Below are 21,923 nucleotides of genomic sequence, written 5' to 3' on the forward strand. Positions count from 1 at the left end.
CAGTACAGTTATCTGTATTTGAATGTTTGCACCCAAAGTGGCAGCAGTGGCCCACAGGCGCATCATACAACTTCAGGGAACAACCCCAGACCCAAGGGAGGTGCTGTTGGCATCAGCACTGCCTCAAGAAGAAGGGATCAGTCCCACTAGAAGACTTCACAACCACAAACCCCTCAGTCACCTCCTCAGATGATTTTGTGACTTGTTAACTCCACCTGCCTGACACCCAGGTGCAGCCAACACAGGGTCAAAGGGAAGAGTTTATTGCCATCATCTGAAACTAGCAAAAAAAAAAAAAATCCTCAGGCCTTATATTTTCTTAAGTAAGGTTCATGAAGAAAAACCACAAAGCAAATGGCTCAGATCTGGTAGTTCCTGAGGTTTCTGGAGAAAACAGAATTTCTGTGAATTTTCGTGGTTACTGACTTGCAAGAGCACGGCCCATGAGCCATGAGCCAGACATCTGTGATCCTCCAAAAGGCTCAGATCTGGTAGTTCCTCAGGTTTCTGGAGAAAACAGAATCTCTGTGAATTTTCGTGGTTACTGCCTTGCAAGAGCACGGCCCATGAGCCATGAGCCAGACATCTGTGATCCTCATCTGACTCCTCAGTCCCTAAGAGACACATGGAGCACGGCTCCAGTGCCCTCCCCAAGGCTCTGCTCTTGCATGCTCCACACCTGCCATCCTTCAAGGAAAGGCAGCCCTACAACCTGATTTGTCTGAAATGGGCTTCACCCAAATCACTTTGGTCCCAAACCACCCACACTTCACATTAATTTGGCAAGCCCTGCGTGACTCTGTGAGCACAGGGACTCAAAAAAGGATGCTTTAGTAAGAGAAGACATTTAAGAGGCATCCTCAGACTCCAGAAGAAATTATTTCATAGAATAACTTGGGTTGGAAGGGGCCTTAAATACCATCTCATTCCATCCCCCTGCCATGGGCAGTGACCCCTTCCACTATCCCAGGCTGCTCCAAGCCTTGTCCAGCCTGGTCCTGAACATTTCCAGGGATGGGGCAGCCACAGTTGCTCTGGGCACCCTATGCCAGGGCCTCACTACCCGCATAGTAATTAATTTCTTCCTAATATCCAACCTCAACCTCCCCTCTTTCAGTGTGAAGCCATTCCCTCTTGTCATGTCACACCATTGCCTTGCCCAAAGTCTCTCTCCAGCTTTCTTGGAGCCCCTTCAGGCAGTGGAAGGGGCTCTGAGGTCTGCCCAGAGCTTTCTCTTCTCCAGGCTGAACACGCCCAGCTCTCCCAGCCTGTCTTCATAGCAGAGGTGCTCCAGCCCTCTGGTGATCTGCACTGCCCTCCTCTGCTCCTCCTCCACCTGCTTCTTATGTTAAGGCTCCCAGAGCTGGATGCAGGATTCCAGGTGAGGTCTCACCAGAGCAGTGTAGAGGGCAAGAATCACTTGCCTGCCTTGACCCTTTGATGTGGCTTTTGATGTGGCTCAGGATAGAATTTCTAGATGTTCTTCACATCAGAGCTCCATCACAGTCTGAGCTTCAGATCAAGAAGCTTGTGTTGCCAACAGCACAACATCCTGCACTAGATAAGAGCACCCCCACATTGGCACAGAAAGGGTTAAGCAAGGAAAGCTCAACACAAAGCAATATTCTCTCACACTCTTTTTTTCTCCCCTTGGTAAGTAACAGCACAACAAAGTCATGTGCTTGGAAGATGCAGGATACCTCCAGCTGAGCAGCAGCAATTAGGAAAGCAAAGAGGAGCAATCTTCAAGGAGAAAGCTTTGGGTACAGAGGGAGTCCTGACATTAGTATTTTCCTGTTATAAAACAGAATTGTCTCCTATTGGTTACGGACAGAAACAGTACCTGTCCACCAGGGAGGAGAGAACAGAAAAAGAATCCAGGAGCTGTTCCTCCAGCCCTCTCTGCAGCTGCAGAGCTCTGCAGTCTTCGTGGCTGAACAGTTCACCGGCGTTAATTAGAACAATCCAAGACAAATTAACAGTGACCATACGTGCATGAGAACGTCCCAGACAGGCAGGGGAATGAATGGTGGGGGCTCCAGGGCTTCAGGCAATTCAGAGAACTTCACAGCCTCCACTGTAGCATTTTGGTCTGGGCTGTTCAGAACGTGGCCAGGTTTTACTTGTCTAAGGTGACATTTCCCATATTGGGTTTTTCCTTGAGCTGAATCAAAGGGAGGATTTTCTGGCCAAAGACATCCCGAACATTCCTCAACGATGGCAAAAACCTTTAGTTTTGTCAAGATTAGAAAGCAATTCTCATTGAAATTCTCCTGTGATCCAGTGCTCTGGGACCTGTTTTTGAAATTAGTAACACCGGTGACCTCGGAGTCAAGGAGCTGCTGCTTGTGAGTCCACGTTCGTACCCTCACACCCGGCTGTGCCGCACCCTCTGGAGAAGGGCTGCACGTTCTGTGCTCTCGGCAGACTGGGTTTTACTTAGCAATGCCTTGAGCAACGAGCCCCATCCCCTCACAGCCCCCCTGCCAGGCAGGGCAGGTGGGTGGCAATGCAGGGACACGAGCAAAGCCAAATGCTGCGCTGCTCCAACCACGTTGAAACAAGAAGTAACACCCTTGTGTTAGTCCTGCTCAGTGTGGCTGGCAAACCTGAGATTACTGGGCAGGAGAAGGGCTACAGAGAGCCCCTGCATTACCTACAGAGGGAGCAGCCCTCAGGCAGCACAGAGGAGGAAGCTGCTGTTCTCAGAGAATGGGGATTGAGACCACATTATGAACTGCAATCTCAATAAAAAGTCTGGGAAGGGCTGAAGCTGGATGCAGTAGCAGAAGATCCAATCCTGGCAGTGGAACGGAGTCCAGCAGTGGATGCTGAAAGTGAACTAATAAGTGGCAAGAGCAGGGGGAAGTGGGAGGGAATATTAACAGCAGCCAAACAATAGAAAATACTGAGCTGAAACAAAAAAATAAAAGCAAAGAAAAGAAATAAAGTAGTGGCAGGTGGGGGGAAGAAAAATCCAACTCTTCAAGACAACCTGCAACATGAAAAATTTAATCCTAAATACTCCTAAGCATAGTGCAATTACAAACAGCCACAAAAATGATTTAAACCAGCCCAGAAGTGCTAAGTGGCCTCACTTAAGAGCAAAGCTGGTAACACAACCAACTGTCAGCACATGTTCCCAGCAGCACCTGTACAGCCAAGGAGGCAGATCTGATACTGCCTTGAAACACCCATCCCCTAAATTCACTTGTTTGCCTTGCTTATAATGCACAATAAATGATGCTCATCTCTGCCTTTAATTCCCTCTGTGCCTATATATTCAGGGAACTGTCAGAATTCAGAGAAAGCATTTTCCTCTCCCCAATTCCCTGTGAGCACACCCAGAACGATGAAACTTGGCAGCCTGAGAAAGGAACGAGTCCAGAAATACTCCCATAAGTGCAGAAATCACCATTTGATGAGCTGTCATGAGAGGGCCCAACACCTTCCCATGGGTCAAGGTATCCAGTGATAAAACGTGAAGGAAAATAACAAATCTCAGGAGAGAGCCCTGCAAAGCACCACTAGAAAGTAAAACTTGTCTCCTCAGCCTCCCCTTGCCAACTGTCTCCAGCCTCCTCATCTAGGATGTGAGGGAGGACACTGATGGGAGGCAGGGATGTGGGGTACACCTGCAGCCCAAAGCAGATCCCTCTCTTCTCATTCCCTCTATCCCCAGCTCCATGTCACATCTGCCAAGAAGAAGCCCTTCCTCAAAATCAGAGGGGCAGCCCTGCACTGTGCTTGCACAGCATCACCTCCATGCCAAGACTCCCCCATCACCTTCCTCGAGAACAACAGCAACCAAAAAGCTGATCCCCAACAGAGCACCTGGTAACCCCAGCAGCTCTCAGCTCCCCTGGGCCAGAATAGAGCTGCACCCACAGCTCAAACCTCACCTGGGTTTGCTCAGGGCCCAGCAGGGAGAAGCTGTGGTGCTCCAGCTCCTGCGGGAAAGGCATCTGATCTGGGTAATAGTCATTTTCCCGAAATTAATTTTTTTCTCCACCCTGTATGAATCCAATACACCAGGTTTGGACAGCTGCAGTCCAAACAGCAGCATTTAATCACAGTGCAAACCTGGCATGTTTGCAAAAGAGCAAAGTACTACGTGCAGCAACAGAGAGGCTGCCTTCCTGCCCCCAGAGCATCCCACCTCAAAGCTGGGGTGCTCCAGGTGAGGGAGGCCAAAGACTAAAATCTCTGCACATCTCTGCAAGCACAATAGCCACCCCTACCTAAGATAGCCCCTATGCCCCAGAAACGGGGCTGTGCCATGTCATGCCTCACAAAGGCCAGCAAGCAGGAAAACAAAAGGGTTTTCCCAGCCAGCATTATTGTGGGAGGCAGGGAAGGTCTCTGTTCAGGGCTATACTTCGAGCTCCTGCAGCCAGACCAGTGCCTGGGATCAGTGTTGTACAGTGACCCAGATCTGGTGTCTGCAAAGGGAATTCATCGGTACGGCCAATAGTGCAGCAGGATACCTGCCCTGAGAGGCACTGCTTGCTCACATGCTGGTCTGGAGCTCCAGGATCTGTGGGTTTCCCTCAGACAAGCATCAGTCTGGCCCGTTTTGAGTCCTATCTTGCTGGAGGGTCCTACCATTTCCCCACAGCTCAGAGTATGAGTGAGGAGGAAAGAGGAGAACCCTTGTGCAGATTTCCTTTTGCCTTGAGTACACAGAGCAGACGCCTCTGATGAAGTGGGAGCTTTGAGGAGAATTGGCCAGTGGTATAAATGATCAACAAGAGCACCATGAGATGGTTAAGGCCAAGCACGGAACACTGTGGCTGGGTGACAGGGAGGAAAAGGAGTGCCAGGCCCCAGAGATCCTGCTGGAAGGCGGAGACTGTTCAGGGCCATAGGCAGAGAGCAGAGACAGCACGATTTCCATCTCACCCCTCATCACTGCTGCACCTACTGCTGTTAAATTTCATTGTCTGGTGCTTATAGCCCTTGCAATGATGGTAATCATCGTGGTGTCTGTATTACATTAGGAGGATGTCAGGCTCGGCGCAGCGTCAGGGGCAATCGAGCAGGCAGTGATAAGAGCCACGGCGGCCTCGCTGACAGCCCGCCAGGACGGGCAGCGCTGCCTGTGCTGCACCTCCTGCGGCAGAGCCGGTCACACACCGCTGCAGGGGCCAGGGGATGGGCACTGGCACAGCAATGGCCTTCTGGAGAAGCAGTGATCAGCCAGGAAGGTGCTAGATCCTGGTTTTCCCTGTTGAAGAGTCACGAGGGAAGCAGGCAAAGGGTAGCAGCTGCAGGTGAGCACTGGTGCTACAGCTCAGAGAGGGCTTTGCAAATCTACCCCACATCAGCTCCCAGAGCTGGTACCATGGATGCCACCAGCCCCGAGGGCACAGCTCTGCGAGCACAGCCCTGAGCCCAGGTGCCCATTGGGAGCAGCGTGGGCAGTGGCTCCCTCAGAGCCCCAGCTGGCCCTTGTCACCAGCCCTGCCTCGTCCTCGGCGCAGCCGCTGCTCCGGCGCCTGCGGACGTGCTCCAGCGTGCGCAGGAGGAACTGCTTGACATTTACTAACCCCAGCTCCCTCTCTCCTCAGTGCCATTTCCCTGCTGTGCTCCATCCTTCCACTTCCCTCATAAAAAGCAAGCACCCTCTGAGCAGCTCTTCACAGCTCTCCCGCAGAAGCAAGACAGGGAAATGTGAAGTTTAGTTGCTCCTCAGGGATGGTCAGCTCTAATTGAAGCAAACAAACCATAGAACTGAGGTCTCTCTAGTTCACTAAAGAGCCTGCTAAAAGGCAGCAGTACCACAAAGAACATGGGGGAAGAAGGAAAAGCAGCCCACACCACTAGGGGTGGAGAGGTGCAGCTGCTCCAGTGCTGTCCATCCTGCCCCAGCACCCGCACCTCCCATCCTCTCTGACACTGGCTGGACTTCTGCTTCCTCAGCACAGGATCACCAGCTTCTAGAGCTGAGACTTCATCCCTGCCAGCCCCAAAGCAGACCTGGGCCTGATATACATAGTTTAGCAACTAGGCAGGGATAAAGGGCTATGCACGGTTAGCCTGGATTATAGCAAACCTCTCCCGGCCTGGAAAGCAGCTTTTAGTCTTCATCATCCCAAACCCTTGTATGGGGAGCTCTCAGAGCAACAGACCTGCCTGGATGTTTGCAGAGTGAGAATCTCCTGAAAGGAAATTCAGTATCACACAACTTCCAACTTGGTCTTCTCCTTTCAGATAAAGGGCTACAAAAATAAATTGCTCCATAGCTGGAGACAGAAGGTCTCAACCAGGATGGGAACGCTGCCCAGGCCCTTCTCTGCACACTCACAGCCACTTGGATGGTAGGGGCATTGCTGCCAGGTCAGGGCACAAGCTCCCCAGAGCCTGCTGTGCTAATGTACGAGAGAACAGCTACAGCTTCTCAGAAAAATGCCCAAATGCAGACAGACATCACATGATCTCTAAAAATACAAGCTTGTACAGTAAAACAGAAACAGAAAAACCCCAACCTGATCCTGGAATCTGGCTCCTCTCTTTGTTATGTGGGACATAAGAAAAGCTCTAGTAAGGAAAACAGTATTTGAAAAGGTGCCTCAACTACTTTCCTTCATGATTTGTTGAAAAGGTAGCCAGTTTATATTATGTCCACACAAAACACACCCACTTCAGATCAATGGCATTGAAATTGCACCTCAAATGCCCTGGGTGCATCCTAGGAGGGGTGCTGTCACAGATAAAGATGTGATATTTCACTAGATTTCAGGGTGGATATTGTGAAGAAATTCTTTACTCAGAATGTGGTGAGGGCCTGGCACAGGCTGCCCCATCCCTGCAGTGTTCAAGGCCAGACTGGATGGGGTCCTGAGCAACCTGATCTAGTGGAAGGGGTCCCTGCCCCTGCCCAGCATCCCTAAGAGAGTGAACAAGATGAAAATTATTAGGGAAAGATAAAGCAAGAAACATCTCTGCTCCTCAGATCCCTCCTGGACCCCATGTGGTTGCAATTTTGCCTTTTGCACAGCTGCTGGACAGTTTAAAACTCTGGGGTTTTTTTATTCCGCTGCTTTTCTCCCAAGGCTAAATGTTTAGGACACTGAAATGACAAAAGCTCATGGAGACCCAAAATAGGATCTCACCAGACTCCATTTCCCTAGCAGTGAGGAGAATGAGAAAGGGGCCACCGCTGCCCTGAGGGAAATGAAAAGCACTTCACCAGGCTCTCCTGCAGTGCCTGGGGCAGGGCTGCTGCAGGTGGGCAAAGGCTGCTCCCCATCCCCTGGGAGTGCACCCAAAGCACACACAGCCCTTTGCTCTGCACTGAGTGATGCAAGACTCCCAGATCGTCAAAGACTTGACTTTAAATAAATAACCAGACCTCCTTCCCAAAACAGCTTTATCTTCCTTGCCAGAAATGCTGTTGCTTTTTGTAGGAAAGGCTGTGGAAAAAGGCTGTGCAGCCTCTAATACTAAGGCTCCCAGACATATTTTGCAGGCTTCCTTTTATCGACACAAGAAAAAGAGTAACAATTACCCCACACTGCCTTTTATTTTTATTGATGGCTACCACTGGCCAAATTCAGCTCTCAGCTGCAGTGATGCAAATTTGGGATGGCTCCACTGACATGGAATTAAACTAAATCTCTTATTAGAGCTAAAGCAATTGAAATCTAGGCCAGCATAAGTCAGCACTGTCAACAGTTACCCCCACAGGTTTCTGCAGAGTAATGATCTATTTTAAAGAAATTGAACTTTTAAAAACAGCAACTTTGCAATTCGCTTGATTTACCTTCTGATATAGGTGTTGGGGCTTTCTCTGCACTTCAGATATTCACATTTACAAGCTTTTCTCCCTAATCTTAAGCACTGGAAGCATTTCTGTAAAGGCACAGGCTCACTGGAAGCAAGGCTGGAAGACACCCACCTGTCCAACCCATCCCCGCTGTCTCACTCAGGACCCACCCAACAGCTGTTTACAAACTCTGCTCTAATCTGCTGGTGGTGGAGAGCCCAGGCTTCCCTGGCTGATATCCTTTAGTGTTTTTGTAGAATCAAGCATGGTTTGGGTTGGAAGGGTTAAAGAACACCTTGTTCCAACCCTTTGCCCTAAGCAGGACCACCTTGCACCATCCCAGGTTGCTCCAAGCCCTGGCCAGTCTGGCCCTGAGCACTTCTGGAGATGGGGCAGCCACAGCTTCTCTGGGCAACCTGTGCCAGGGCCTCACCACCCCACAATAAAGAATTACTCTGCCCTCTGGCAGTGTGAAGCCATTCCCCATTGTCTTCTCAGTCCATGCCCTTGTCAAAAGTCCCTCTCCAACTCTCTTGGAGCCCCTTTAGTCACTGAAAGGGCAGCCTGCTAGAAAGTCATTACTGGTGTTTAATATAAACTCCTCTCTGTTGTGGAATAGGCTCATAAAGCTTTGCCTTATCACCAGAGGATATGGAGAACAGATTTCCAGACAGCTTTCTTCCACACATTTCCAGACTCATCCTTTTTCCTGCTAGTGCCTTCTGCTCCCTGAGCCAGTGGGGTTCAGGAGCTGTAACAAGAACACACCATGTACTGGAGATTTTAATAAAGAGGTGACCCTCTGCAAAGTTGTTTCAGCTGAGATTTTCAGCTTAGTCCCACCTCGAAAGCATCACCAGCAAGACTCAGTAGTGGCATTAAACCCTACAGCTGGCAAACTCAGCCCAGGTTTGTTTTCAGCACAGTCTTGGAGAGGTACAGGGGCAGGACTGATATGTACCCACAGAGATCCCAGGGGATGTGTATTCTGAAGGCAACCTGAGGGGTCTGACATCCGAATGGAAAGACTCCACTAAAAAATTCAGAAACCTCTGCAGCATCACAGAGAACAGGGTTGGAACAGATCTCATCTACTCAAGTATTCTCAGCCTGTTTCCATACCCCCAGCAAAAGGTGGCATCATGGATGTTTCATTTCTAACATAATTACCACAGTTCTCTCATTCCAAACCTGTTCCTCTGACCTGTTCCTAAAGAAATCCAGTGATGGAGATTCCTATGTTTCACAAGACAAAATGCTCTGGTACTTCACAATCCTATTTGAAAACTTTTTATGATGCCTAAGTTGAAAACCTCTTGCTGCAATAAAAAACCATGTTCTTGGTGGAAAGACCTCAAATTAACAAAGAACAGGCACTTCTGCCTTGTGCTGCTGTGCCCTTTTATTATTCTGAAGATTTGTCCTACTTTAGTTTTTACTCTTGTACGCCAAAAAATTCAGATTCATTTATTCTTTCCCTACAAGTTAATGCTTTTCATACCTATGTGTCTTTGGTTCAAATTACAATTAATGTGACAATTAGACAATGTCCTTGGTAGAGCATTCACCAGGATGCTATTCCAAACAGTCCTCAAAATATCCAGCATCAGTCAAAGCTGGGTACCTTCGGTCAGGTGTCCAACCAGACACATCAGCTTCTGAAGATCTTGTGTGTAGGGTCCATGACTTCCTGCTCTCCACAGGGCCAAGGAGGAGGCAGCAGGATCCTGGCATCACTCCTGCTGCCCCTGTACATTGCTAAGATCACAGGAGAGCTGTCCCACAGGTGACAGGTAAGGAAAAAACCTCAGTCCCCAAGGCCCCATTACCTTCCAGGAATAACAGGGTGAGTGAAGCACCCACAGTGTGAATGCCAGAGCTGGGCCAGGGGAGCCAGAACTCCCAGGGCAGCCAGAAATACTCAGGTCTCCTCAACCACCATCACACACATCTGTGCACATACTTGCACCCCACTTGCCTTGTCCTCTCCTTCTTCAGTTCTTCCCCAGTGTCTGAGGGCTCTTGTCCCTGCTGTCCCAGCCCTTTTCTCCTGCACATAAGCACACACAGACCCAGGGCTGAGCTCCAGAGCCACCTGTGTGCACAGCCTAGCTCCCAACACAGCTCTGCTCTGTCACAAAGCAGTTTAGGCTCCACACCTGCTCCCCCTACGACAGCCATGGTCTTAATTAAGCTTTAGGCACAGGCAGGGAGTAATTGGGGTAATTTTCTGGCACTTAGGGCTGAGAGAGGGGACTTAGTCTGTATTTCCCCCCTTGCCATGCACAGAGTACTGACCTGCCTGCGTGATCATTGCCAAATCACCTTCCTGTGTTCTGCACTGACCTCCCACTTTGAAAGAATTTATTGTTAATTTTTTGCAAACCGTTGTGGAAGCCTTAGAGGAAAGGTAGCACAGGAATGGAGACTATTAATATTCCACCAAGAGCTCTAGGGACCAACCAGCACATTAAAGCTTCTACAAGCAGAAACAAAACTCTTGTACCGCTCAAGCCAGACCCCCCAAAGCACTGGCAGATTTTTTTCAGTACTTTCCATCAGCATCAAGAAAAAGGTATTTGGCCTGTTATTACACATCCAGAGCAATGGCCCTACCTAACCTAAGAAAACACAACAAAGGCAGTGTAGGACCAGGGTGGATTCAGATCTACTTGGTGTAAGAAAAAGTTGCATCGTGTACGGTAAAGAATTCATCTCCTGCCATTCCAGCATAAAGTTAATCAGGGACAGAAATTAATCCCTCCTGACAGCATGTTGCCAATTTCTGATTTCATCCCCATTTCCTTGTAGCTTATCAAGAGAATGGGAAACTTGTAGCATGGACAAGCCTGTCACATGCTTCTTTCTTTGGAAAAGGCTCACACGCACCAGCCACAAGCTCCTGTACCCTGAGAGCAGCAGGTCCATGCTCTGCACGCACACAGGTCCCCTCACGTCCACGCAGATTCACCCACCATTGCACAGGTAGTGAAAAGTCATGCATATGCTTGAGGCAAAATATGTGCTCAACCATCAGCTTTACTCCAAGACAGTTGGAGGAAGGAGGGAAAACAAGAATCAGACGAAAGAAATCCTCTCCCTGGAGCGATAGCGCCAGAAGAGCAAAGTGGCATTTACAAATCATAAGCACTTCCCCACTCGGTGCTCCTTTGCCCAGAATGTTAATTAGCATTACTCTAAACAGCAGCAGCACAAGCTGAAACCCAAGCAGCCTCAATTGCTTGAAAAGAAACCTGGTTGGGAATTTTTTCAGGTGAGACATTTAAACTCAAATGATGAGACATGTGATGGTGATGCAGCAGGTGCTTTTTAATGCCACCTTGTAACTTCCCTCCTAAAACTTGGGAGTGAGTTCTAAATAGAAAACTATAATTTCCAAGGGCTATGGGATATTGCCTCTTGCTCCAAATGTCAGGGGTTTATTCTAAGCTTATTTTTTCAAGCCCAGTGGCTCATGGATGGAGCCCCACAGCATTGCAGCAGCACGCTGCTCACTCCCACAATCCTGAAGTGTGTCACTGCACTCCAGGCTGGGCAGCCCCCAAGGCTGCTTTGCAATGCAGTTTAGTTGATCACATAATAGAAAAGTGGATTTGCAATTATATTAATAATAGTGCTGACTTGGGTTTGTGTCATAAATAAAACTTAGATGATTATATAGACCACATATATCTGTGTTTGGATGATCAATACACATCTTAAAGTACCACTACATTTTAGCTACAGAAAGTGTAGCAGGAAACAGGCTTCACAATTTGCTTCTCCTTTAGTGCCATTTGCTTTTCTACTGCATGTCTCCTCATCCAACTTGTCAAAATTATCACCACCATCAGAAAACCCCCATGCCCTGAGTGAGCATTGCTGTCTTTCTGGCACACCTGGTGCCACAGCTTACGCTGCCAAAAGGAGCCTGCACTCCATCTCCTGAAAAACACAAACAGGGCTGCTAGAATTAATTCCTGCTGAAATTAGAAACTCAACAACATCCCACGTGCTGAATTTGGTTCTCAGCACCAAAGCACACCCAGCTCCACACCTGAGCAAGGCCCAGACTCGGCAGGGATGGTCTGCGCTGAGCACCTGCACAGTGAACATGCCACCACCTCAAAGGGGTCCCAAGACAACGGCAGATCAGAAGCAAAACAAGAAAACTCCAGTGTTTTCTCCTCTGAGAGCACAGTGCTGGAGCATTCACCCCATTACCTCAGAAGTGAAGTGCTGTTATGAAGTACCAGAATTGGGGAGGGAAGCAGAGCCTCAGCCATAAACCCATCAGGAGAGCAAACGTGTTCCAGCCACTTGCTGAGCTCACAGGAGAGCTGCTCCCCTCCTTCCCTGCGACAGAGCCAGGCTGCAGATCAGACCTGGCATCACCAGCCCCTGCATCCCAGCCTCCTGCTCAGGCCACGGGCATGTCCAAGGCAAAACAGGCATTTTGCACATCTCCTGCAAGTCTGGGGTTCTGCCCTCCTTCCACTTTATTTTCCCAGATCCCCTCTCAGGCTGAGGAATTTTTCAAGTAAGCCCCATGCAGAACCACTTACTCAATAGGGCATAATTGACTCTTGTTGCAAAGAATTAAGTGCTCTCAATAGAGATGTCCACTTTTAATCTTCTTTTTTTTTATTCTTACTAATGAATTAAGCCAAGATAACACCAAATAGTTCCCAGATGAGACTGATTGTCAAGCAGATGAGGATTTTATCGAAAGATTTTTTTTTTTAAAGTCAACTCAGAAAAACCACAATAAAAAAAATACAAGCAACCAGAAATGCCTCAAAAAAGCATAGAGTAATCTCTACAGGATATTCCTTTCCCAGTTATATTGTTTATTACTGCCTCAGCATGGTTTCTAGTTATGTGTGCATTTGAAGAAAAAGAGGAAAAAATGCCTGAGTTCACTAACCTCCTGTATCCGAACCTCAGAATGCTTTGGTGAACATTTTGAATGAAATGATCCATAAAGTGATTAACAGTTTGTTAACTGGAAGGGCAAGTCACAACACCACCACAGAAATGAAACATGCTGTTTCTGGATAAGCTGGGGAGTTTGTTCATGGACACTGATGTTCTCAATGGTAGGGGGTTTTCCCCTCCCTTCCTTTTTCAAATAAAGGCTTGCTTCCATTTTCTCCTACCTAGCTCACTTCCCCACAAGCCCACTAACCCTTTCCATTCATGAACTAGTATACAAACCTGCCACACACACTGCTTCCTGAAGATGACTCCTCCAAATTGCAGAAAACACGTACTGTCTATCTTGGCTTGCTCCAAAAATCTCTCACACACAGCCTGGAAATGTCAAGCACTGTGGCTCCCATCATCTGCTCGCTACATCTCAAATGCTTTTTCAGATCTTCCTGTGCCCTGCTACTCAGAGTCCCTGTTCTTGTCTCTTCACCTTGCTTAAGGTGCAGGGAGAGCTCCACCCCTCCTCATCCCTTTCCCAAGCAGCTCAGGGCTCCTAGAAAGAGAAGATCACAGCTCCTACAGGGGTGACTAACCTGGTTATGCAGGACCTGTGATCTGCATCTCCAGTTGCAGTTCCCTGCATGAGGGGGACAGCTCTGATTTACAGAGCTGGTTTGCAGCCTGTGTGACTGTCTGACCAAGCTCATCTCGCTTTTTGGAGAAGGGAAGAAGAGCAAGGCATGAGGATCACCCCTGAAGCATCCCATATGCCAAAGTTCTGCAGTGTATAGGTAGGAAAAGGACAGGACAAAGCATGGCAGAAGAAACAATGCCTGGAAAGCCAGGCTGATCTGCTCAGGAATTCAGCACAGTCTGCGTGGCCAGGCTGGACAGATGCTGGGGTTGAGCTGAGGAGTTTCACACAGCAGATGGTCAAGGAGCTGTGATTTGCAGGTAATCTAATAATCAAGCAGTTGTATCGGTGGGGATATGAGCCACAGGGTCATGAGGGGTTGGCACACTTTCCCCTTTCTGTAAAAGTCATTGGACAGTGTAAAGCAAGGACATTAACTGCTTAGGTCCCAGCTACAGCCAGCAGCACCTTCCTTCCAAAAACATCCCTGTAGGACATGACCAGGAGCCAAAGCTGGGATGACACCGTTAAGTCCAGAATCCACAACTGGACCATGACAACCACGGGGCTGCCACCTCCTCCCCTTCCCCCTTACCACAGCCCTGGTGACAACACAAGCAACTCTGCAGCACAGCTGCTCAAGTCACTGATCCAAATAAGCTAACCCTCTCAAAATTTCCAGCTGGGAATATCAAACTCTGAACACTTTATGCCAGCTTGAAGCCCTTGGAATGCCAGGAGCGACTTCCTCACCTTGTGCCACTGCATCAGATACAGGATACCTGTGGCAGCAAGGGAGGAGGAAGCAGAAAAATCCCAGGACAAAGCCCTCCAGTGAAAATAAAAGCCATGTTTCTAGAAGCAATGAAATGCCAGTACTCAATCTCTACAGCCCCCAACAAAAAACTCTGTTCAGACATTTTTTTTCATTAACTGTCACAAAATGATGCAATGCATATAGTGTAATTATGCTTAAGTGCTTTCCATGTTAAATGTCATTTCAGTTATCACTTTTTAAATGCAATTTTTATTGAGTGCACAATAATAATTTAGCAAGTAAACAGGCAAGTTACAAGAAAAGAGTGGAAGTGCAGGGGGAGGTGGGAAAGCCTCAAGTGTGACAATGAAATGCACTGGGGTACATGGAGCTGTTACTTCTGAAAGCTCAAAAAGAATTATAAAAAAGCCATAAATTACAAGGTTGCAAAATGCAATAAATTACAGCCTCTACAAAAGGCAGATAATGGAAATGAGAAAGGAGAGAGGGAAGGGGGAGGAATCTACATAATTTGTCACCACTGACCCCAGACATCTGCACAGCCTGCAAAGAGCGCTGGAAATATTTGGGTGTTTCAGCCTCCTCACAAACAACAGTGCTCAGAGGCCACTTGGGAGTGGGTCAGCTTTAGGGGCACTTCCCCTCCATCAGCACAAACACAGGATTCCTCCCTCAAATGGGCAGTCTTCCCTGCAGACATACCTTGGAGAAACCAGGGAGCTCCAGGCTGTAGATCAACAGCCCCATGCTTTGCAGAAACTAAAACCCATCAGTCTGCCAAGGCAAGAGCAATGGGGTGCAATCAAGTGCTGGCACACTCAGAAGGGAGAGGTATGAATGTGCTTAATCCCACCAATAACCACAGAATGGCTTGGGTAAGAAGGGAACTTAAAGACTATCTCATTCCACCCCTCTGCCATGGACAGGGACACCTCCCACTAGACCAGGGATGCTCCAAGCCCCATCCAGCTCAGCCTCAAACACTTCCAGGGATGGGGCAGCTACAGCTTCTCTGGACAACCTGTGCCAGTGCCTTAAACACAGACTTTCAAGGGTACAACCCTTACTCGTTCCCCTTTGCAGAGAAAGGTGCTAGGGGCCTTGGTGGACACCAAGTTGACCATGAGGCTTAAGCATGTTTATGCAGCAAAAGCAGCCAATGGTACCCAGGTCTGCCTTAGAAGTGCCAGCAGGTCAAAGGAGATGATCCTTCCCCTTCACTCTGCACTGGTGAGGCCACTCCTGGTGTGCTGAGCCAGTTCTGGGATCCCAGCACAAGGGATATATGGAACTACTGGAGAGTGTCCAGAAAAGAACCACTAAGATGGGTAAAGGACTGAAACATCTCACGTATAAGGAAAGGCTGAGAGAGCTGGGACTGCTTATTCTGGAGAAGAGAAAGCTGAGGGGGATCTTATCAGTGTCTATAAATACCTGAAGGAAGGCTGTAAAGAAGGCAGAGCCAGGCTCCTCTCAGTGCTGCCCAGTGGCAGGGAAGGAAGCAACAGACACACACTGAAACACAAGAGGGTCCATCAAACCATAAGGAAACAACTGATTATTCTTTCCCCCCATTCCCACTGTGAGGGGGACCAAGTACTGGTAAATGCTGTCTAGGGGTATTGTAGCACCTCTCTCCTTGGAGATATTCAAAAGGACTGAACAGAGCCCTGAGGGACCAACTCTGACTCTGGGGTCTTTAATACAAGAGGTCGATATTTTTTTTACCATTCAGGTTATGTGGCGATGCTGAACTAAAGATGGCAGCAAAGACAGACAACCTTCTACAGAGCAAGAGGAGCTGGCAGCCAGGAGATAGCCCCTGCTATGGGAAAACACATTCCCAGCAGAAACACTCCTCAGCAGCAATGCCCAAGTCCTTTGAGGAAGACAACAACCCACATTCCAGGCACGAAGGGCAGGAGCAGGCGAGATGCTGCCAGGTGTGGGAAGGCTCAGCTCCCTATCGATTTCACAGCCGGCTGGGTCCCCGGGAATCAGAGCCCTCGGAGCTTCAGGATTTTCAAAACGAAGCCACCAACAGAAAGGAAAAACCCACTAGAGTAAAACCAACAAACAAAACAGAGGCAGCCAAGTTCTGAGAGTGGAGATGAGCAGGATCTTAATCTCTGGAAAATTAAATCAGAAGAAAATGAAACAGGCACAGATTTTGGCTGACAGAGAGCATCCTCCTTTCAGGAGCATGTATGCCAGGTTTATTTGATTAAAACTCTTCAGGATGGAGAGAGAAGGGAGTGTTTTCATTACTGAAGTGGGAGTGAGGAGGAGGTGGCCTATAGTTGCCATAGGATCCTTTTTAGTACTAATGGTAGCAAATAGTCCCAGTGGGTAGGAGTAAATGATTGTACAGGTGATTATTTAATTCCCTGGGGATAGAACTTTTTTTGCAGAGACCGGGTGCAGACTTTCTGGTGTCCATTGGAGCTCTCCATTGGCTTATACTGCAAGCTCTGAAATAGTCTGGCAGTTGTTTTTACTGTTTCCAGACCTCAGGGAAGAGGAAACCAGCTTTGGTTGACTGGGAGCCTAAAATGAGGTTTTATTACTGCAGTGGCAAGTCCTGATCATTCTTCAGCCAGCACTGAAGGCATAGGACACTGCCAATGGCACCTCAGGGCCTTCTTGAAATGAGCTTGGCAGGGCTCAGCTTAACTCCCAATCTGTCCACTCTTTTCCCTCTGTCTAATCCAAGTCCCACCTACTGAACACCACCAGAAGAAAGCCTGGGCAGCATCCTGAGCATCGTCCAGGGGAAAAATCCATCTTCTCAGCCTGTGTGGGCTGAGAGGCAGTGGGAAGGAGAAGCCTATGCTCATGCCTCCATTACAGCAAGAGAGGCTGAAGTAACTCAGGCAGCAGAACAAACTGGGAAAGGTAGGTCAGGCCACGGCAAGCCAGCAGGACACAGGCAGGCTGGCACACATGGCAGAGCCAGCAGCACATACTGCAGCCCCAGTGCCCTGCCAGCACTGCAAACCAGGCAGAAAGGCTCCCCAAAGAGAGGGCTGAGAGCTCCATGGTCCCCTCCTTCCCTCCACTGCTCCCTGAGCAGCCCAGCCCCCTGTGCTGATGTGCTCCAGCACAAGTTGCTAATCAGGGCACAGCATGAGCAGGGACCGGCAGGCGCTGGGCTCCAGCACTTTTTTCCCAGCAGGAGCTGAGTGCTAGCACTTCCCCTGAATTACCAAAAAAAAGAAAAAAAAGGAGTGGAAGGTTAAAGGGAATGCAGTTTGCAGTTCCCAAGTGAAGCAGTAAACCCCAGGGCCTGAGTGGTCCTGCTGCTCTCTCCTCCGTACTGCACTCTGGCCTCAACTTGCACTGCAGCATCATAACATTGACCTGCCTGCACCAGCTCCTCTGCCCACAGTTCAGCCCCATCCCAGGAGCCCTCTGTCACCCACATCCCTCCTCCTGCCATGGTGCTTTGCTCCTCTCACCCAGCTCCCCCTTGGCCCTGCTTTCAGAGGAGACCAGCTAACAAGGACAGTGCTTTCAGAGCCCCTGAGCTCTGTGATGCCAAGTGGAACAGAGTCACTGAACTTTACTAGAGACACCCAGAGGTGTTGCCAGCCCTGACAGCTCACACCAGCCTCTCCTGCAGATAGCCCCTCTGTTCATGCTGGTAACCAGCAGCTCAGGATGCTCCTCTGCTCATAAGTCACTGTCCCCCATGCACAGGGAAGAGGCAGAAGTAACCCACCCACCAGTGGCTGCTAGAAGGAAGCAGAAACCAAAGCACGAGCCAGTATCCTTCCAGCAAGATCACTGTCCAAACCCACAACAGTTCCTTTAAGCTCCCACATCTCCATGCTGCCCTTGCCTTCAACCTTCATGTGCCAAAGAACACGAAATATTTTGCAATTCTCCTCATGCCAATCGATTCCATTGCTGCTGAAGATGCACTGGTTTCACCCATGTCCAATGGGTTAGAATAAAGCAAAGCCTGTCCTTACACTCCCTTTGCTCTTGCCCTGCTCTTTGCCACTGCAGCACAAAGATCCTTCTGCTCATGGCCAGAAGACTATAACCCTGTTGAAAAAGTCTGCTCTGTAACCTCTCAGCCTCCAATTTATATGGACAAGAGCTGCAAAAGCAATTTGCCATCTCATTTCAGGATTCTGCCAGCAGCTACAACATGGAAATGAGGCAGGCTGCTCTCTGTTGCAGCCCTTAAATACTTTGACTCACTTTGGTCAGGCTTACTCGCTGACATTGCTGCCAGCACCACACTGCCCTTACTCGAAGCACCCTGACACCCACAAGGACAGGTTAGTGAGGGTTTGCTACCTGGGATATGATTTCTACAAAGCTTCCAGATACGTAACAAAAGCTACATAGAAACTTGGGCACAGAAAGCTGGAAGCCCCATCACCTCCCCAGTAATCCTAAATCTGATGAGTCCCTACCTCATCATGCCTCTGACCACAACTCATTCCCACAGTGCTACACCAGCTAGAAACTGTAGCCTTTCGAGTTCCCTTTAGAGCTGGTAAATTCCTCTCCTGCCTCTTGCCTTTCCTGCCCTTGTCCAGCTCCCCCCAAAACATCAAGGAGACAGAATCATTGTACCAGCTCTTGATTTTGGGAGACAGCGAGTGATGGCCCCGAAGCAATCAAAATGGAGGGCACAGTGCAGGAGAGCAGGGGAGCTGGAGTCAGGCTAAATAAGGGGACACCCTTTCCAAACAGCCCCTCCTGGCACAGGCTGCCCCCCAGCAGTGGCTGTCCCCTCTTAGTGCTCTAGAACCAGGAGGGATAGATCAGGGCTGCTGAATGTCCCCATGAAAGTGAGCAGAAATCAATGATGTGCCATTCGAGCCCTTGAGATAATCCTATCTAATCAAACAGACCCAGAGAAAACAGCATCTTACCGGCCATAAAACACCAGAGGCTTATTCCCCTCATAAATACTGAGCTGACACCACTACTGCTACAGCCCCTTTGGCTTCTCCTTCCTCCTCTCCCATCCTTCCACTTGAATGCTTGGCTGCTGACAGCTCCTAATAACTTGGACTCCGATGCGGTCCCTGACTGCCTAATCAGGGTTACATTAATGAAGTGGTTATCTCTTCCAGCCTGACCCCAAAACATCCTCTGCAGAGCAGAGCCCGTGCCCAGCACACCAGGGAAACAGGTACCTTCAGCAGCAGCAGTGGCTGGTGGGGGCCAACTCTGCACCAAGAGGCAAACCCGAGGCAGCCTGAGGGAAATCCTGGCTCTGCTCAAGCCCACAGCAGAGATGCTGATATCTCACTCTCATTTCAACCTTCATGGCTGTATCAGTGGCCTGTGTCTCATCTCTACCCCTTCTCCCAGACAACTTTCCCAGAGCTATCAGGAATTCCCCAGCACAACCACAGCAAGGGAATCTTCCCACACCCTCTAGTTCAGGGTGAGGACAAAGCACAGCTGAACATGATAAGCTTCAGGAGGAGCTTAGCTGGACCCCTCCTGCAACCGAGTATTTGGCACTTTTCCTCTGATATCAGAGCTGTCCCAGTTATTACCTTAGAGCTCTGGGCTAAGAAACTCCTAGCAAGCCCTGAGTGCTTGGCTGCACACCCAAAAGAGACCTGCACGTGTCACAGTGAAATGAAGTTCTGAAAAGGGGGACAGTCTGACACTTCCCTGTCTGCTGCCACCCATTGTCACTGAGTTCACGTGCCACCAGCTGCAACACAGGTGATGCAAATCATAGGGAGCTGCTAAGTTCCAGGACATTTCTGCAGACAAGCTCACCAAGATGACATGTGCTAGAGCTGAAGGTCACTGATGGTCCTTCCCAGAGACAGAGCAGCCCAGGTGATGAGGACCAGCTCAGGAGCTGCCTGAAATCAATCCTTCCTCTGTTTTGCCTAAGGAGAGGACTGTTCCCATGAGAACTCCTCAGGAATGCTATCCTGCCTGCAATAGCCCTCCTGTAGGGTTTAGTCTTGCTCTTGGCTTCACTAGTTTTTGCTTCCGAATTCCTGGGAACCTCTCAGTGTGCTCAGTCTTTCCCATGAGGAGAGCTCTCCAGACTAAGGAGGAATCCATCTGCTTCCCAGAAGAGCAGGACACAGCACACAGCCGGGAGAGGTTTGGGAGCCTTTCCCCACTTCCTGCAGGGTGATGGAGTTTACCACTGCTCCCCCAGCTCTGCCAGCCTTCCTTGTGCTTCAGGGGGATGCAACAAAGACCTTTCTCCCTCTCTTCCCTCCCCTCAAACAGGGCAAGGAGGGTGGGAATAGCAAAGCCAAGGGGAAAAACAAAACAACAAAGCACCGTATAATCTGTATATTTCACCATTTGGCAGAGGGGATTTTTTAATCATTTAATAGTTTTAATCCTTTATCAGATGCTCATCTAAGAGGATTTTGCTGCACATACAAGATTTGGTACAAATTCATTTGCGGTAAATATACTCATTTAGCAAGTTTATTTCCTGCCTGGGCACTGAGGGAGGTAAGTTGGCTGTTACTTGACAAAGGTGGCAAGACCTTGCTGGAACTCCTCTGTGATGTATTTTTCCTGATTTTTGCAAGCCAGCATCTCAGCTACTGGAGAAAAATGACATTGGGCACCCTCACAGCTCAATGTCCCCACATATGGGGGGGAACACCTTTGGACAGCACCAACCCTGCACCTCAGCCACGAGGGCACCTTCTCCTAGAGGTGTGCAGACACCCACCCTGCCCTACTAACTCCACACTACTGGAGGCTTGCTGGCTGTTTCTGCACCAGTAACTAAAGGGGGACACAGCACTGCCCCAGCACCACCCACACCAGAGCAGACAGTCGTGGCCCAGGCTCCCTGGGGCATTTTGGCAGAGACAGCCCAGGTGAGGTTAATTTCTTCTGGGGAGAAGAGGTCAGCCACAAGGACATGAACCATGCCATGCCACTTGTCTTCAGAGCCAGAGAATGGGACAAGCATTTTTACTTTTTAGAAAAGCTAAAATGCTGATGAAAGCCCATGGCTTTGAGGCAGCAAGCAGACTGGCAGAGCAGGCTGCTGCAGCTCTAGAGAGAGGGTGCAAGCCAGGGGAGATGGGTTTTGTTCACTCCTGCTGCATTACTGGCCCAGCCACATCCTCTTGTGCCCTGTGGCCGACAGTCGATCAAGGCCAGCCCAGGAGAGCCCTGCTCACACTGGGTGACTGCAGTGTGTTGTGAAGGATAGCAAGGGACACCTGAGAGCACAGCTGAGGCACAGCTGCCCCCCCAAAGTCCCTCTATGCAGCTGAAATTGCCAATTCTCAAGGTACTTTGGGGAGAGGAAATAGGAATGAAAACTACAATGAATTTACACCTGAGGCTCTGTTAATTTAAAAGTGGCCAGAAGATATCATCTATATTATAAGAGCGATGTGCTCTGTGTGCATGCAAGGCAACTGCTGAGGCACTGCAAAGGTTTTCCAACTGGAACACAATTCATAGGATATAAAGATACTTCTTTAGATGGCTTAAAGCTACAACAGAGCCTGCTACAGGGCTGATCATTTCTCATGTTTTTGTGCGCTTCAGTTTCTTTATGTATTTGCTTTCGGCTAAATACTTAGAAATACCCTGTAGGAACTGAAGCTGGATCTCCCAAATGCCAGCTCTGTGATTAACCTGTGGGTTGTTCCACTGCCAGCCTCTCTCCTCTCATCTCACAACCTCTGATCTTCATCTAGAGAATGGAATAAAAAGTTTCCGCTTCCCCACAGCTGTCAGGGAATGCACAAATCCCTCTTACCTCTCTTTAAGGCCAGTACAAAGGCCCTATTTAAAAGAAAAGGGCACACAATATTTCCCTGACGCTTTAT

General features: G+C 49.1%; 1 protein-coding gene across 3 annotated transcripts in view; it reads right to left on the reverse strand.

The window, feature by feature from the left end:
* Positions 1 to 21,923, reverse strand: part of CACNA2D2 (calcium voltage-gated channel auxiliary subunit alpha2delta 2) — a 210,788-nt gene that overhangs the window by 129,729 nt on the left and 59,136 nt on the right. The window lies entirely within an intron of this gene.

This window comes from Pyrgilauda ruficollis, unplaced genomic scaffold (assembly GCF_017590135.1).
Source record: "Pyrgilauda ruficollis isolate IOZ18807 unplaced genomic scaffold, ASM1759013v1 scaffold10, whole genome shotgun sequence".
In the NCBI taxonomy this organism is placed as follows: Eukaryota; Metazoa; Chordata; class Aves; order Passeriformes; family Passeridae; genus Pyrgilauda; species Pyrgilauda ruficollis.